The sequence below is a fragment of the Accipiter gentilis genome, chromosome 2 (genome assembly GCF_929443795.1).
Source record: "Accipiter gentilis chromosome 2, bAccGen1.1, whole genome shotgun sequence".
Taxonomy (NCBI): domain Eukaryota; kingdom Metazoa; phylum Chordata; class Aves; order Accipitriformes; family Accipitridae; genus Astur; species Astur gentilis.
The window spans coordinates 28,286,433-28,302,335 of NC_064881.1; the positions used below are offsets into that span (position 1 = coordinate 28,286,433).

At 39.9% G+C, this 15,903-nt stretch overlaps 2 protein-coding genes across 5 annotated transcripts in view; both read right to left on the reverse strand.

Annotated features, from left to right (window-relative positions):
* TRIQK (triple QxxK/R motif containing) overlaps positions 1 to 15,903 on the reverse strand; it is a 64,532-nt gene that overhangs the window by 24,133 nt on the left and 24,496 nt on the right. The window lies entirely within an intron of this gene.
* The window catches only part of VIRMA (vir like m6A methyltransferase associated), a 696,173-nt gene continuing 694,167 nt past the window's right edge, over positions 13,898 to 15,903 (reverse strand). The window contains exon 25 of the transcript XR_007509260.1: positions 13,898 to 13,909. The gene's annotated coding sequence lies outside the window, so the exon portion shown is untranslated. The remainder of the gene's footprint in view (positions 13,910 to 15,903) is intronic.

The following is a 15,903-nucleotide window of genomic DNA, read 5'->3' on the forward strand; positions in this document are numbered from 1 at the left end:
CCTTTCCAACAATCTTCTTAATATTTCCTACTCAGACAACTATGAAAACATTAAATACCTTTCTTAAAAATAAGTTAACACAACTAATTTGAAACAGATCACTCGGTGGGTGTTTAGCTTCTTTTCTTCTCCACCTACATAATGTATACATGCATTGATGTGCAAATGTAGTTTTCAGCACATTTTTATTACTTTGCTATGGAACAACTACTAGCAGTTGCACTTTCATATAAACAACCATGTTTTAGTATAAATTCTGAAAATGAGAAAAGCAAAACAAAAATACTACTGCTTAGGAGTGAAGTACCTACCATTAATGCAATTAAAAGCCATATTTTTATCAAACATTTGTTTAGATGACTTTTGGACAATGGGAACTATCGTACTATTTCTTTGATGATGAAAGGTGTGAAAAAGGCAGTGTAAGGCATGGCAAGAGGGACACACAGGACACAAAGAGTCCTTCTGCCTTTGTGAGACAGACTGCGCCCACCTCCGATTTGGCTTACACTGATTTTATTAACTTTGTTGGCTGCAGATAGAGGAAAATGTGATATACCCTGAAATAAGTGGAAACAGACTTACGGTAAGAGCTTTCTAGGAGGAGGGAGGTAGCATGCAGCTCCATCATTCCAGAGCTGCGCAAGTCCTGAGTATGCTCTTCTGGTCTTTGCCATCTCTGTCCCTAGAGGCCTCAGACTTTTTTTAATATATCCCATTTTAAGGTATACTCATACCTCACTTAATAGGGGGAAAAGCTGAATAGGAGGCGATCTGCCAGGCAGAAGCTAAGCAGCAAAGACAAGAGAAAGAGATGATTACACTGTTGTCACAGACACGGACCTGGAGGACACATCCAGCAACATGTTCCACACAGGGACAACAGAGTCACAGAAAAACCAGTCCTTAAAAATGGAGATGGCACAGCCTCACTAGCTTTCCGCCAGTGCTTCACTAGGTTTACTATGAAAAGTTTCCTCATGTCCAGTATCTAACTCAAATCTCCCATACTGAACTCTCAGCACATTACGTGTTGCCATATCCACCACAGACTTGGAGGACAGTTGATTTATTCCTTTCTTTGCATAAGGCTTTTATATATTTAATGACTGCCATTACACCTCTCAAGTCTTCTACCCTCCAGATTGAACCAGTCCTTCAATCCCAGTTTGAACCAGTCCTTCAATCCCAGTCCGTCAGTCTTTTTTTCTGGGCTCCTCTTGCTCTCCTCTGGACTTTTCTGATCTTTGTACAAAACTGAACACAGCACTTTGTCTGAGGCCTTACTGATATCTTTTACGTATACACTCTCTTCACACATTCAATCACAGTCTGCCTGTGACTCTGCTCACTGTTACAAACCCTTTCTTCAAAATTATTGCCTAAGCATTTCTTAGTCATATTCAGTCTGTAAGTTGATTATTTATATCAAAGTTAAGAATCTTTCCCTTTTCCTTGTTGGATTATATTCTATTTTTCCAAGCCATTTCATGAATTTCTCAAATGTAGTTTGAATTTTAATCTTAAACACTCATCTCTTTACTGCCTCCCGTAGCGGTATAATTTGCAAACTAAATTCATCATCCTACTTGCAATTAAAATATTGGGTCCAGGACAGACCACTTTTACAAACAGACAATAAACCATTAATAACTACCAAGAACAGCTTTCATAACAGTTTGGTACCCATCTTGCAGTAGCTTCATATTCATGCATCTGTAGTTTGTTTACTAGAATACTTTGTCAAAAAGCCTTGACAAGGTCAAGGCATATGGCACCTTTTCCTCTTCCCCATTGATAAGGTTTGCTACTTTGTCAGAGAAGAGAACTGAATTATTTGACAAATCATGTTGGCTGTTGCTTACCGCCTTGTTGTACTGTAGGTGCTTACAAGATACTGTCCGTCCCTGTCCTGAAGAGCTTACTGTGAAGGATGAGGAAGCTGCATTCAATAATTTATGAATATTATATGTCCCATCTGTTTGCTTGTTATTGTGATGTTGGCTTTATAATTACTAGAGGTTAGCTCCAATAAAAGCTAGCCTGTGCTTAGGCAGGAAGGTAGTAAAATACTACTAATAGTTCTCCACTGAGAGCACTTAAAGACAATAAAGGAAAATATAGAGACTGATGACCAGGTCACCCAATCCAGTTGCCCACAATAAAGCATATCCATGTTACACACATTCCACAAAACATCTTCTCTGTTCTCCTTATCCCCACAACTACATAGCCAGAAATTTCTCTCATTTGTCTTACATAAATTACTTTCTTTTGACCTTCAGCAGAACAGGAACAACTGAGGTCACAGGAGAAGTCAAAGATTCCCTACTAGCATATTTTTTTAGGAAAAAAACCACCACACATATAAATGATTCTAAGACTGTGATCAAATGGAAAACAATACCCCCTTCCCTATTTCCCCACTGAAGAAAACCCCTTCAGCAGCCCTAGCCTATCAGAATCAGCAAGAAACTCTTCCAGACACATCTCTGGCAGTAAATTTAACCTCTTGGGCATATGAACAGGACAAAAGCAACCACTGCCTGAAAAATGTTTTCAATACCAGCAATCTGAAATTTATTCCCAATTACTCTGGTGTAGATCATGCTACTGCCAGACAACATCACTGAGTCATTCACAACAGTGGTTGCTGAGTAAGTACCACAACATCACCAAGTACTCTAATACTACTAAACCTTCTGGATAAAGGGTCAGTGGTGTTTCAGGAGAGGAGGATCTTTCTCCCTCTGCTGTAGTTAACCCCACACTACGTGATGTGTCCAACCGTATTAGGTGACCGGGGCCCATCCCAGGGGAAGTCACAGTGCAAGTGTGGCACCACATGGATCTGGAGTCATCCCTCCTCCCATGCCCCTGTTCCTCCATGAGCACCCTCCCAGGAGCCACAGACCTCCCCAGCCAAACCTGACCAGCCGTTCTGCTGTGGGACTTTGCTTAGAGAAGGGATGGTGACATCTCGTCCAGGAAGGGAAGGACACAACCTGTCTCCCACAGCTTCCTTTTCCCCAGCTGGAACAGAGAGGTCTTGGGGGTAGAACAGAAAACCTGAGCAACTCGGGGAACAGAAGAGGCCGTACAAAACGAGTACAGGACCTCCATCGCAGATACCACGTTGCATCCATTTCTAACAATTTCAGAGTTTTCTGTTCTCACACAATAGCATGGCAGCATTTGAACAGTATTAGTACATCACCCAGCATTAAGTCATATATCCGGTTTCAAGAAAAACAAAAAAAGCCTTGCAGCAAACAGAGAACATTGACAAAGTCGCGTGATGAACCAGGGACAGAGCCTCAGAGACAGTGCAGCTCAGGAGAAGCTAGGGTCACTTCTCTCTAACGCCTGCCTTGTTGAGCTGAAATCTTTGTTAAAGTTAGCCTGCATCCTGGCTGAGAAGATTAAAAACATTCTTTGCTTCAGATTGTCTCACCGTTAATTCACCACTGGTCACAACTTGCTAAAGAAAAGCTTCCCACATCTGAACCAAACAAAGCCTGGACCGGAGCTAGAACTTGTGGGTAATGGACTAAATTTATGGATTTAGTCCAAGTATGGGATTCATGGTGTTCATCTAGGAGCGGAGAAGCTGCAAGAGCTGAGGGGGATACCCTATGAATGAACACACCCACATTTAAAAAGGGAAAGAGTAGGAGAAGAAATAAAAGACATCTGGGTGAAGAGACTTGCGTAAGGTCAGGCACCAGAAGAATGGGACAACTGTGATCCTGAATGCCTTAACTCCTGATCCAGTGTCTTATCCAGTGGATAATGCTTTCCTCAGAATCGAAAATAAATTGGATGCTGTCTGCCAAGATGCAGTAATTCCTTACTAGTAAGTCATATCATTCTGGACCAGCTGTGTATTACAAGACCATCCCAAAATACAAGTTGTAATTCATTAATTCTGCCCAAGTAAAAGGTTTCCAGTAATACTGTCAGCATTTGCAGTTCTCACTTCAATGAAGCATATTGCGAAGGATGCTTTGTCAGACCTATATATCACTGTCACTCCAGGAGTCAATGCACTGACAGTCTTAGCAGAGGTGGATGTTACAGGATACTGTGAAAGTCATTATGTAAGATGGAAAAGCAGTTTTTTGGAGTCTCACACCAGCAATGCAGGAATCAGAGGCTTTTAATGGAATTAGCGGAGAAGGGAACATCTCTTGTACACATCACCATTATCCCTTGGGATCCTAAAATTATTGGTGAGGAATAATCTCTCCAACTCACTCATAATTTTAGCACTCTTAAGAACTACGTATCTTCAGTTCGCCCACAATTTAAACTTCTTTCCTTCAACAGAAACACCACCTGACAGGTCTTAACTAAAAGTGAATGACAGCAATAGCAGCTTACTTAAAAGTGTAAAGGCAATGCATATTTATAAGCACCCAGAGTAATGGTTTAAGGACCTCAGAACTAAAGGTGTAATAATGTCTTGAAGGCATATTAGGAGACACAATTTTACTTTCAAAAGCCAAACTGGGCTACAGTCAGTGATGAGATCTGTGTTTGTCTTAAGATAATAGGATAGAGGAGCCTGGCTAACTTTAAAATTTACCTTCATTTTTCTGGACATACCACTCCATCCTTTTCTTTTCCATTTCTGAAGGCTCACAGAAATGGAACTATGTGTGTGTGCATGTAGTGTATTAAAACATGTAAAATAATGGGATTTTGCTCCTGAGATCAGGACTGGACTTGCTGCCTTACAGGCAAATGTCTGGTGTCATTCACAAATACTGCAATCTTCAATATATAATGAAGAATAGCTAGGCTTTACTTCACACCTTCTCTTTAGGCATATAAATTTGTCAAGTAACTTAAATGTTTTATTCTTCCAATCACTTTGCCATCAGAGTGATAGTAATGAGTTTATCTGAGACCTTTTGATTTTATGTTGTCATTCGCACCAGCATCAGTGCTCTGTTGATGTTTTAATGAATAAAGTCGGCTGGTTTCAGTAATAATCTTATTTTGAACATGACTATATTATAAACAATTTAAATAGTGAAAGGCATGTATTAGGGCAATTTATTCAAAGAAACAAGGATTGCTCGCAGCATCATTTTTTCTGAAACTTTATTCCACAGGATGATCTTTTAAGTATGCTGCCTCTTGTAGGAAACATACAAAACCTGGAGAGACTGCTGAGGAAAACAGTCTACCATCTGGAAAACTATTCAATTAGAGCAGATAAAGCACGGAGCTGTTTTCTATTCCTGAGTCTTCCATAAAATTACTGTATGACCTTGGGAAATCTCTTTTCCTTGCAAGACTTTGGTACTCATCAAAAACTCCGAGATCCTGGTCGAATGGTGGAATAAAAGTGAAAAACACTCATGAGTGTTATCTATTAGGGATGATTCTCTGATGGCCTATATTAATTTCTTTTTAAAGATTTTAAAATTACATTTACAAATATAATGAGAAACAATTTTTAAAAGTACCTGAAAAAGTAACCGAGTCTGCTACTGACCCTTAAAGTCAATTTCTTATTCATTAAAAATGCATGTTAAATATTTATAAACCCATGCACAAAGCAATTGCAGTTTCTGGAATTAAAAGCATACAAAATTAAACAGAATTAAACAGAAAACTAACTTCTAGCTATGCTTGTTTCCTCACAAACTGTTTATATGGACACTGCACTGATCACAAATGTCCTATGTAACCCTATGCCCCCCTCTCCCTTCCCTTGATGAAGAAGTCCCTCCGTGTAGAGTCACCTAGCGTGGTCTAGCATGCAATGCAGGACACAGAACTTCAGCCATGCACCATGAGGTGACCAGTGACTTGGTCCTAGTTCAAGGGCACCTCCCGCGGGAGAGTGCTGATGTGCAGCATCGGCAGAGAGAACCCCCCACCTCCCATGGCAGCGGGCTCCCAGCAGATAGGACAGGCATTGCTCAGGACAGATGAGACAGGTTATTTGTAAACTACCTGAACAGTCTTGTATTGACATTTCCCTCTCTGATTGATTCCGTTCTTTAAACATACCAGAAAGGACGCATTTATTATACATCGCATGCAGAGTGAAAAGCAGTCAATGCATTTCTTTTTCAGAGTCATTTTTCAGTTCCTCACAACCTAAAGGTTTGTCTCACATTCACAGCGAACTGTTTTTTTGAACGTCTCATTTTGTAGTTAGATAGATGTAGAAACACAGAACAAAACAAAACCACACACCCTCCCTATGGCCTGTTTTTCAACAGTTCAGTTCCTCAGAAGTGAGACACAACTTCACTTTCAGTAACAGTGCAGTCCTTATGACAGACATACTTTTCATAGATCCAAGAAAAAGCCAGTGGATCTGATTATGCTAAGTTCTAAGAATTTAGCAAAGGGATTTTGCATATGCAGAACAGAGGACACTAAATTATTAAAACAAAATTACTGCAATTAACATTTGAGTGACACATGCCTGCAATGAAGATTTACACTGACTTACTTCTTAGTTCTTTCGGTGCAAAATCCAAACGTGTGGCAGAAGTACAATGCTAATTTAATACTCCTGTTCTAATCGGTAATTTTTTTTCTTATGATAAAAGGCCTATAGAGTGTGGCAAAAGGACTTGCCGACAGTTCACTCTGTGGTATGCTAGTGCTTTATTTTTTTATTGGTTTTCTCCACAGAAATACCATAAGGAAAATCTTTAGGCGCCCACCTGTATTTTTAATACAGATACGGATAGTAGCAAGTTCAACGGCAGGCACTGAAAAGTCAAGGAATAAATATATAGTTATCTGCTCCTAACATATATACTGGAATACAGAAATTTATGAATTTTTATCATTGTATGATAACGTATGCTGCTCAGAAGCCCCCTCCTCTTTCAATAGCTAAATACGGACAATAAGACTCATTGATCAAGTTGTATGATGTGTAGTAAATGAGGCAAGTGACCAATGGAAGATGACAAACGCATTTATGGTTAGGGTAATAGATGAAGACCAGAATATCTTTTCCTCATTCAGCCACATTTTTTGGGTATGACCTTGGACAAGACATTCACGTTTTGATTCATCAAATGTGCAAGGAGCCCTAGGTAACAGTCTTCCTTCTTTTGGGTTAGGAAAAGTGCAGAGATTTGATGAGGTAAAACATGGCAATAGTCTTACCTCATTCTCCTCCGAGGCCAACATCTCATGCCATGATCAAATGGCAGCCTTAGTTGGTGTGTCCCTGTCATATGTTAGTGACTAACAGTCCACATAAACATGTGTGCCTTGATCACTTTCTAGTCCAGGTGTTTACCCAACTATAACCCACTCTAGCTAATGTATCAACCTATTCCAAGATTTATGGAGAACGAAGTTCTTTCAATGTCCCCCATACTTGTGTGCACTTCCAAGACCCAAGCAATTTTATGCCAAAGATTTCAGTAATGCTTAGTGCTGCACACCCACATGAATTTCTTTCAAAATGTGCTAAGCTAGGTTAAAATAAGTCTTGGGAAATGACTGATTTTGCGTATGCTGTTCAATAAATAAATAAATAGGTGGAGAAGGAAAACTCCACCCACAGAAAGCACTTCAGTCAGTGACATACGCAGTGCAGACAGCCCGTATTACCATGCCCTTATTCCACAACCTTTGGCACCTGCTGTAAACTGTTTCCAAACTCCACCTATTTACTTGCCGAATGAAGTATGTTCCCAGGTTCCTTGACAACCTACAAATACTATGCATTCCTCTTTTCTGCTCCCCTAGAGATGAGGCAACTGCTAGAAGAATTTGGTATGAACCATTTTTTAGTTTGCCAATGACATTTTTTGATGACAAGAATGCCTGAGTCACATCCTATTCCTACCAGTGGGACATGCTGCAACAGCTATGGCTAAAGGGTGACACAGTAAAGTCCTGTCACAGATGTGTAACTGGGGATCCTCTGACAAACTGCACACTATACTTACTACTAGACTGTTAAGTACTGCACTTCTATAATATAAAGAACAAAAAGAGCAGCAACACCAAATGTACACCCAGCAGTTTATTTAAACCCCCCCAAAACAAACAGGAAAAGATGATGCCATGGAAATGTTTTGATAGTTTCAGAACATTATGTTGAAAGCACAGGCACTGAAAAACAAAGGTTAGTGTTATGATCAAAATGTGCCCCTTTTCTTTCATCTGTCTCCTTTCAGCCTGGACTTTCAGCGCGAATTTCATATTCTCCTCAACAAAAAGGGAAAAGCCTGTGAAAGTCAAGATTATGTTTTCAGTTCTCCTGAAATCTTGATTTTGGTGAAATACTCAGCATTAATTTTTCCACAAGTAAAACTACAGTCAGAAAGTTATGGTAGTCCTTCCAAATGCATTTTCTAGCTATAAATATCTTGGAAAGCTGCTCCACTTCACAGTGAAACTTTGTCCATATGGAAGGTATGACTAGGAAGGACTTGGTGAACTACTGAAATCCAGTACTCTGTGAGTGAAGGCACCCATACCATTAAGTTTTGTTCAAAACTGATCATAGAAAACAATCAGTTGGAAAACAGGTTAGAGCTTTGGGGTTTTTTTGTCTTTAGCCCTACCATTAGGACATTACTCAAGAAGATCAATCTCCTGTTGGTAAGAAACTGCCTTCTAATTTCCAGCTATGTTTCTTTATGGACAATTTAAACACAGTTACAGACTGGATATATATGGACTATTGTATTTCCCAAGTGTTTATTCCCAAAACATTCACTGAGAGGAACAATATTTGGCTTAGTTTGTGTTCAGCTGTGCTAAACTAGGCTCTTCCTGGTCACCCTAGTAGTTCTTTCAGCATCTCTTTCACTTTTGATTCATCTTTCTTAAACGTGGATGAGCACAGCAGTACTCAGTACTTCAAACGCACTCTCTCCAGTACCCTATATAATGTCTTTGTTATTTCTTAGCTCTACTTTAAATACATACAAGGATAAAACACTCTTTTTTTCATGACCATGGCTGATCATCAGAAACAAGGGGACCTTTCCCCTAAGACTTCCGGCTGATGAATTGACAACATTGGTAGCGAGTTAGCTAGTCATCAAAGTAAAGATATAAGCCATGTTTTAAGATGCTGATGCAACCCACCCGGACATTCCCATATAGCGATGTATGACAAGTACCATATCATTAGTTTTCTGTTTCTTCATCTGCCCATGCACAGGAGTGTACTGAGCAGCCATGAGAACCTTTTCTGTGGTAGGACTCTATGCTGGTACCACTCTAAGCAAATATTCCTAGCATTTCAGAAACAAATTAGAATAATGGCACAGAATGTCAGAATAATTCAGGATGGAAGGGACCTCTGGAGGTTACCTACTCTAACGAGAAGCTAGGCCAGGCTAACTTCACAGTTAGATCACGTGGCTCAGGTCTTTGTACAACTCAGTTTCAAAAAATTTCCAGAGATGGAAATTCCACAATTTCTATGGGCAACCTGTACTGGTGTTTAGTCTCCTTTGTCGTGAAACTTTCCCAAAATTATTACCAAGTTAGCAACATGCACAGTTCTTTGATAGTATTTTGACAACAGAAAACAAACAAATTGTGAAGAAACATAGTAAGCCTTTCCAGTATGAAAATGTTATTCATTTTATCTTCACACTTATGAATTGGATGTTGCTCCCAATTACAAGGAAGAGCATCTGAAATAACTTGCTAAATTCAGTAGTGTGATACCTGTCCCAAATCTCCACCACCGTAAAATCCAACCTTCCTACTCATGGCCTCTTGACTGTAGGAAGTGTTTCTCTTCAGACTAGAAATTACCTGAAAGGTAGCTTGATAAAGCAAAAAAGTTAACACTGAACTATGCTTTTCAATTTCTCTTTTTGCATCAGTGAGAGAAGTAAGATGAGGAAGACAACCCTCTATGGACTACATTTTTTCTGCTTTTGCCACAGCTAAAATATTTTATTGTCCCTCTCTGAAGAATACGTGGAAACACTTCCCTTTTTGTCCTTTTCATGATGATTATTCATTAGAATTTGATAGTTTCTCTACACAAACACAACAGGTCATATTTACTTTTTCCATTAAGCCATTTGGACGGAAACTCTTCCATGGAATATATGCTATGGGGTCTGTGGTTTTCCAAGCTGCCTATCAAGATACACGGAGCCTCCTGTGTTACAGACATGAGTCTGATTTTCTTGTAACTCTACCAATCGTTTCCATCTGGTATTGTACTTAACAGGTTGATTTTCTGAGACACTTCACACTATGAAGTATGTTAAGGATTGTACCTTCAGTTCTATTTGATTTGCAATTTATTCAATGTTTCTCCCTGTGCAGTTCATTCTAGTTTGCACAGTCCCCATCTATTCCAGAAAAGACACAGCGGACTGCAGCCTATCTTTTCTGATAAAGTATTTCTTCAGAGATAATCCCACTAGTCACTTCACTCCATTTCCTTCTAAAGTTCAGTAGGCAAAATACACTTTACTATACCTGAACACTATGGAAAAGGCTGTGCCAAAAAAAGAACTCCATTTAGGTTTTGTTGTGCCTTCCACATCTATGGAAGACATCATCATCATCCACTGCAAACAGTGTAAAATCCTTCTAAAAACACATGGATTTAAACTATCGTAGTTATTATTCATAAAGTAATTCAGCCAGTAGGACTGATCTGGCCTAGAGAGGCTGCTGGACTGAAATCAAAAGTGATTCTAAAAAGTTGGGGGAAGACTACACAGGAAGCGAATCCTTCTTACACTTCCTAATCTATTCAATCTGCATGTTATACAGAATAAAAACTCTTCCTAGACTCACTCACTCGAGGTGTGGCTTGGCTTTGCAATATGTTTGACAGCAATACTGGCTTACGGCACTTGTTGGCCTGAGTTTTGCCACACACTTCGGTCCCTGCAGTGCGCTGTCCTGCTCTTCGATGCATATTAGCTCAGTTTGTGCATGCAGCCAGATGATGAAGTAGATCAGGGAATTGATTCAACTGAAAAACTGCCCAGCACATTTTTTTCTTCAAGCTGGATCAAAATGGCACACAAACAGCTGTGCCATCCCAGAGGATGGTATAGTATACACTGTGACATAGGGAGAGGAACAAGTAGAGAGAGGTCGGTGTTGCTAAAGGTCACTTTGTAATGTCAAACTGTACCCTCTAGCTATCTGGTTGTAGGTGTACCAATATATTACACAATGCCAACAGGATCTGGAATTCAGGGGTCTGCACACTCCAATTGTTACAACAGTCCCTGGCACAGTTTGTGCCCAGACTAGCCCTCTCCCAAGGAATTCCTACAGATGGCTCAAGACTTAACATGGGCCTAGAGCAATTTTCAATGAGAAGTCTGCCAGCAGCCACTCTGTTTTAGGGACAAAAGAGTTTAACAATATGGCCAGGGTCATTCGATGCCAGTTGGCCCCTGTGCCAGAAAGCAGTACCATGCTTGCTTAACCCACAAGTGCAGACATAAATCACCAGCCCAAACTCAGACCTTTCACCCGTTAGAATAGAAGCCTACAGAGATGATTCTTACACATCCCCACTCAACGCCTGCAAAACCCCTAGGAGGCCCCACCTGCATTCTACTTTAACTTAAAACTTCTTCCAGCTCTTCAGCGACAGTGGCTGAAGGCCCCCCAGGCCAGGCCTACACAAACAGTTGCACGCTCATTTTGCCTGACATGTGAACTGCTTATGTGCAAGCCAACTTCAAACCAGGGGACGCTTTGCCATAATACACAGCATCGTGGCCAAGTTAATTAGCACTGCTAAGAGGCACGTCAACACAAGCACTATGCTCAAGAGGTCCAAAGCTGAGGGATTTAACACACCCTCCGAGTTCAGACTTATTCACAACAGCTTCAGTGAATCTGGGCCACGCTTTCATCAGTATGCTGTAACCTTGAGCTGAAGGGACCATGTCTAATGCTGAGACACTGTTTCACTCCATATGCTAGTTCATTATCCAGCTCCTCTCTGTTTTGACTGCCAACAAATAATGATGTTTTTCAACACTTCTCCACTAGGAACTGAATGCACAAACATCGCATCATAAATGCCACCCAACATCTGCCAGGCAGTTACCATCTTCCCATGACTATCACCTAGGCTGAACCTGAGCAAGTGATTTAGTGACAAGCTGTGTCACATCCTCTTACCTATCACGCCCTAGATCATCCAAACGCCAGTTCATATGAACAAGAAAACCCACAGGTATTTGGTTAAAATTCCACAGGAAAATTAATTCTAACAAAAAACCCCATGCATTCTAAAATCACTGTCACTTTGTTAATGAAAAATCAAATATCACAATCAAGCATATCAATATTGTTGCAAATCTTACAGCACCAATGCAGCTATGCTGATAAGATATTCACAGAAAATAAACTAAGGAAAAGGCAGGCTTTTTCCACTTTTCCTATTTAACAGGCAGTCAAACCTCTTGAAAATATTATTATTTACTATATGACTTATTTTACAACAGTATCAATAGCTTAGCAGAGCAAAATTCACTCAGTCGGTCCCATGTTAAATAGGGTATCTATGTAGCTAGGATGATGACAAGGACTTCAATGACAAGGATGATTTCAAGTAAAGTATTTCAGAGATTAAATAACAGATTAATGACTTGTCTTACATGATCTGTAAATTTATTAACTGCAACCAGAGCACTCAATCAGGGCAGAATATTTGATTTCCCACATTCCACTTCTTATTGTGGAGCTCTTTGTTCACTTCATGGTGCTTCGCTGTACTGATCCAACTGCTACACAAATGAAAAACCTCAAAATAACTTTGAATGTGTGAATACTCTCAATAGTGCTTATTTTTAATCAGCCTTTACCATCAAGTAAAAGCAAAAGCTAGTCACATGATGTTTGTGATTTCTGTAACTGTAATTCAAATTAAGCAACTGCCTTCTTATATTTTCATTCTAGCAGTTTGAGCTTACTAAGATCATTCGCCTGCTGCCCTGTCATTTCCCATCCAACACTTAAAGCCTGCAAGTAATATGCAGAGCCTAGCAGACAATCCCGTGAATAGTTCAAGACCTTGAAAACCACAATGTAGCCAGTTCCTAACTTTCTTCCAAAATAAGGCATAACAGAAGAAAAAGCTTCCACTGAAAAAATATTAATACAAACCAGTTACAGAAATCCCTGACAACATGCAATTAATGGACCGCATGATAGCAATCACCAACGTGAACAAATTCATTACAAAAGCCAGATGACTGTTCTATGGTCATGCTTCCCCTGAACACAGATATCTAACACATTTTTTTAAGGCCATAAATAGGTGTAATACCTGCTGAACTACATAATGCACATGGTTACATCCTGAGGCATGAAATACAAAAGTCCTTTCAGTTAAACCTCTTGAATTGAGCCAAGGGGACTCTATGTCTTTCTTCTTAGGCCAGTGCCCCCTGCAATGCTCGCCAGTCTGCTTGCTGCCTTCCGTTCTGCAAGTCCAGACAATGGAGGAGCAGCAGAGGTTTAACAAACTGCCACTCTCCACTGCGGGACGACGACTAGACAAAACTTAACCACACCAAAAAAAAGTAGCACTACATCTCATAGCATTGTAACTGATGAAATGCAGTTACAACTATGCATTATGTCCACCTTAAACATCTATCAAGCGCATCTTGAATAGATGTATGTGCACTGGGCATTTCATTCTTAAGCCTTCTGCACTGCTGCCTTATGATAAAATAAGAGGAAATCAGATCTGTAGTTCACTGCCCAACTCTACTTGCACTTATATTGACGTAATATTACCTACAAATACAAGCACACGCACCACACACAGAGAATGCATATATATGAACACTGTATACATAGAAAAATTATGCCTGAGGTTTTTTAGAAACGGGTGTCTAAAGTTAGATTTACAGATTCACATTGAGATAGGAGTACTCTGAAGTCCACCCTTCACACATACGAGTTAGGATTTTCAAAGCCTGGCAAAAGAATTTCTAAAAATGTTAAACTGCTCTGCCTCTGAATGTACTATATACGTGTGCTTATATGTCTATAGTCAAATTTTTATTATTTGGAGAGGGTGCAAAGAGGTTGTTTTAGGTTGATTTTTTGGACTGCAGAAATGACTCTACTGAAGAATGGATCAGAAGCTGAGAGTAAGTACAAGCACAAATATGTATCATTGCAAGAGCCCTGTAGACACCAGATACCTTACAGGAATTGCAAGTGCTTGAAATAACACCATGCTGAAATGCAGTTCAGCAATTGGAAACAGCGTGTCAAATTTCACTCTCATTTACACCCATACAAAAATTCGTTGCGACTCCACCGAGCGAAACGACGATACCATTGAGGAGATTAAAATAAGAGCAGCCTCCATCTGTATAAAAGTACTAAACGAGTATAGTATAAACATAGAGTAAGAGTAGTATAACCAAACAAGTTCAAAGAAACTCTAGGCTTCTGGTGGGAGCCAAGGGTTAGATACACCAGCCTCCTCCTCAGCACCTCCGCGCGGTGTGCGGACACGCTCCCACAGCCCCCAGCCTCTGCAGTTGGCCCTCCTGCCCCTGCTCAGGCTGGGGCTGCGTCTGCCCGGCAAATGAAAACCAAGTAATACCCACACAAGCACAAGTACATCTCCAGATCTACCATCACCTTTTATGCTCTAAGCCAAAGCAATAAAACATAGCTTTACTGCTTTGGACTGTAAAAAATAAGTGATCCCATACTATATGTGCTTAAAATCCATCATCAGCCTTCACAGAACATATTTAAAAACATCCCAATCGTCACAAAATGTGGATTAAATTAGTACAGCCAGACTATGCTTCACTTCACAGCAGTGTTTTCCTCAGCTGCTCCTGCCTTAGTTTCCAAGAATTGATGCCACTGGCACAAAACTGAAATCAAAACAGCAATCACTGACCAAAAGATCTAGTTCAATTTTTGTTACAAAGAAATTCATTCTTCATAAAACCTCCTTCCAAACAAAAGAAAAGGGACTACACATGGTATCCGTGGCATATCACTGTGAAGTACGAAACTCAGCACAAGAGAAGATTCCAAAACTTGCCAACAGTCACACATAATAGCAAAAGGTGGGGTTTTTTTCTAGTTCTCTTTATTATGTGCTTAATAGTACATTTTTATTAGAAAAATTCAACAGAGTAAATGTAATGCTCCACATGCAAAGAAAATGGCACACTGTGCACTGGATCTGCCTATCTCTTGGGTTGTTTTTACTCTCTAAATAAATAGTAGGAGAGGTCTCTCCCCTTCTGTCTCAACTTAGAATAACAAGTATTTGTTTCTGTATTTTTCCCCTCCCTACCTTTCCCTCAATAAATAGGTGACTGACATCAAATGTGTGTGTCGGGGGGGGGGGGGGGGGGAATGATGACTCATTAAAAAAATAAGTTGGAGAATTTTAATACCATTGACATCAGTCCTGCTACATCTTTGCTTGTGACAGCGGAGAGCAATCTCGATGATGCAAATGCTGCCTTCTGGTCCTGTGCCTTTTCTTAACAGACAAAAGATACAGGAATTCCTGTTTTGTGATAAATGGTGTGATTTTGAAATTTTCAGCACAAATTCAGTCCAAGCATTTTTTGCTGTGGCTGCTGTTGCTGTTGTTTTAGAAATGAAATCTAAAATTTTGATGCTGATAACAAACGTTTCCTGATCCAAAACAAAACAAAAGAAATCACATTTCACTTCAAAGTATGTAATATATTTCAGAAGAAAGTATCAAAATGTAACGCTTCCCTTTTTTGTGAACTGAAAAGGAAGACTGCTAGTGGCCAGTTTGATTTGAGTATGTAATGGCACTACTCAGGATACGGAAGGTGGAGGGACGTTAACTCTGTAAAAAAACAGAGAAGGTGAACAGTAACAGAAAATGGAGAAAAAGATGAGGTGGCTAAAGAGACTTCTTTT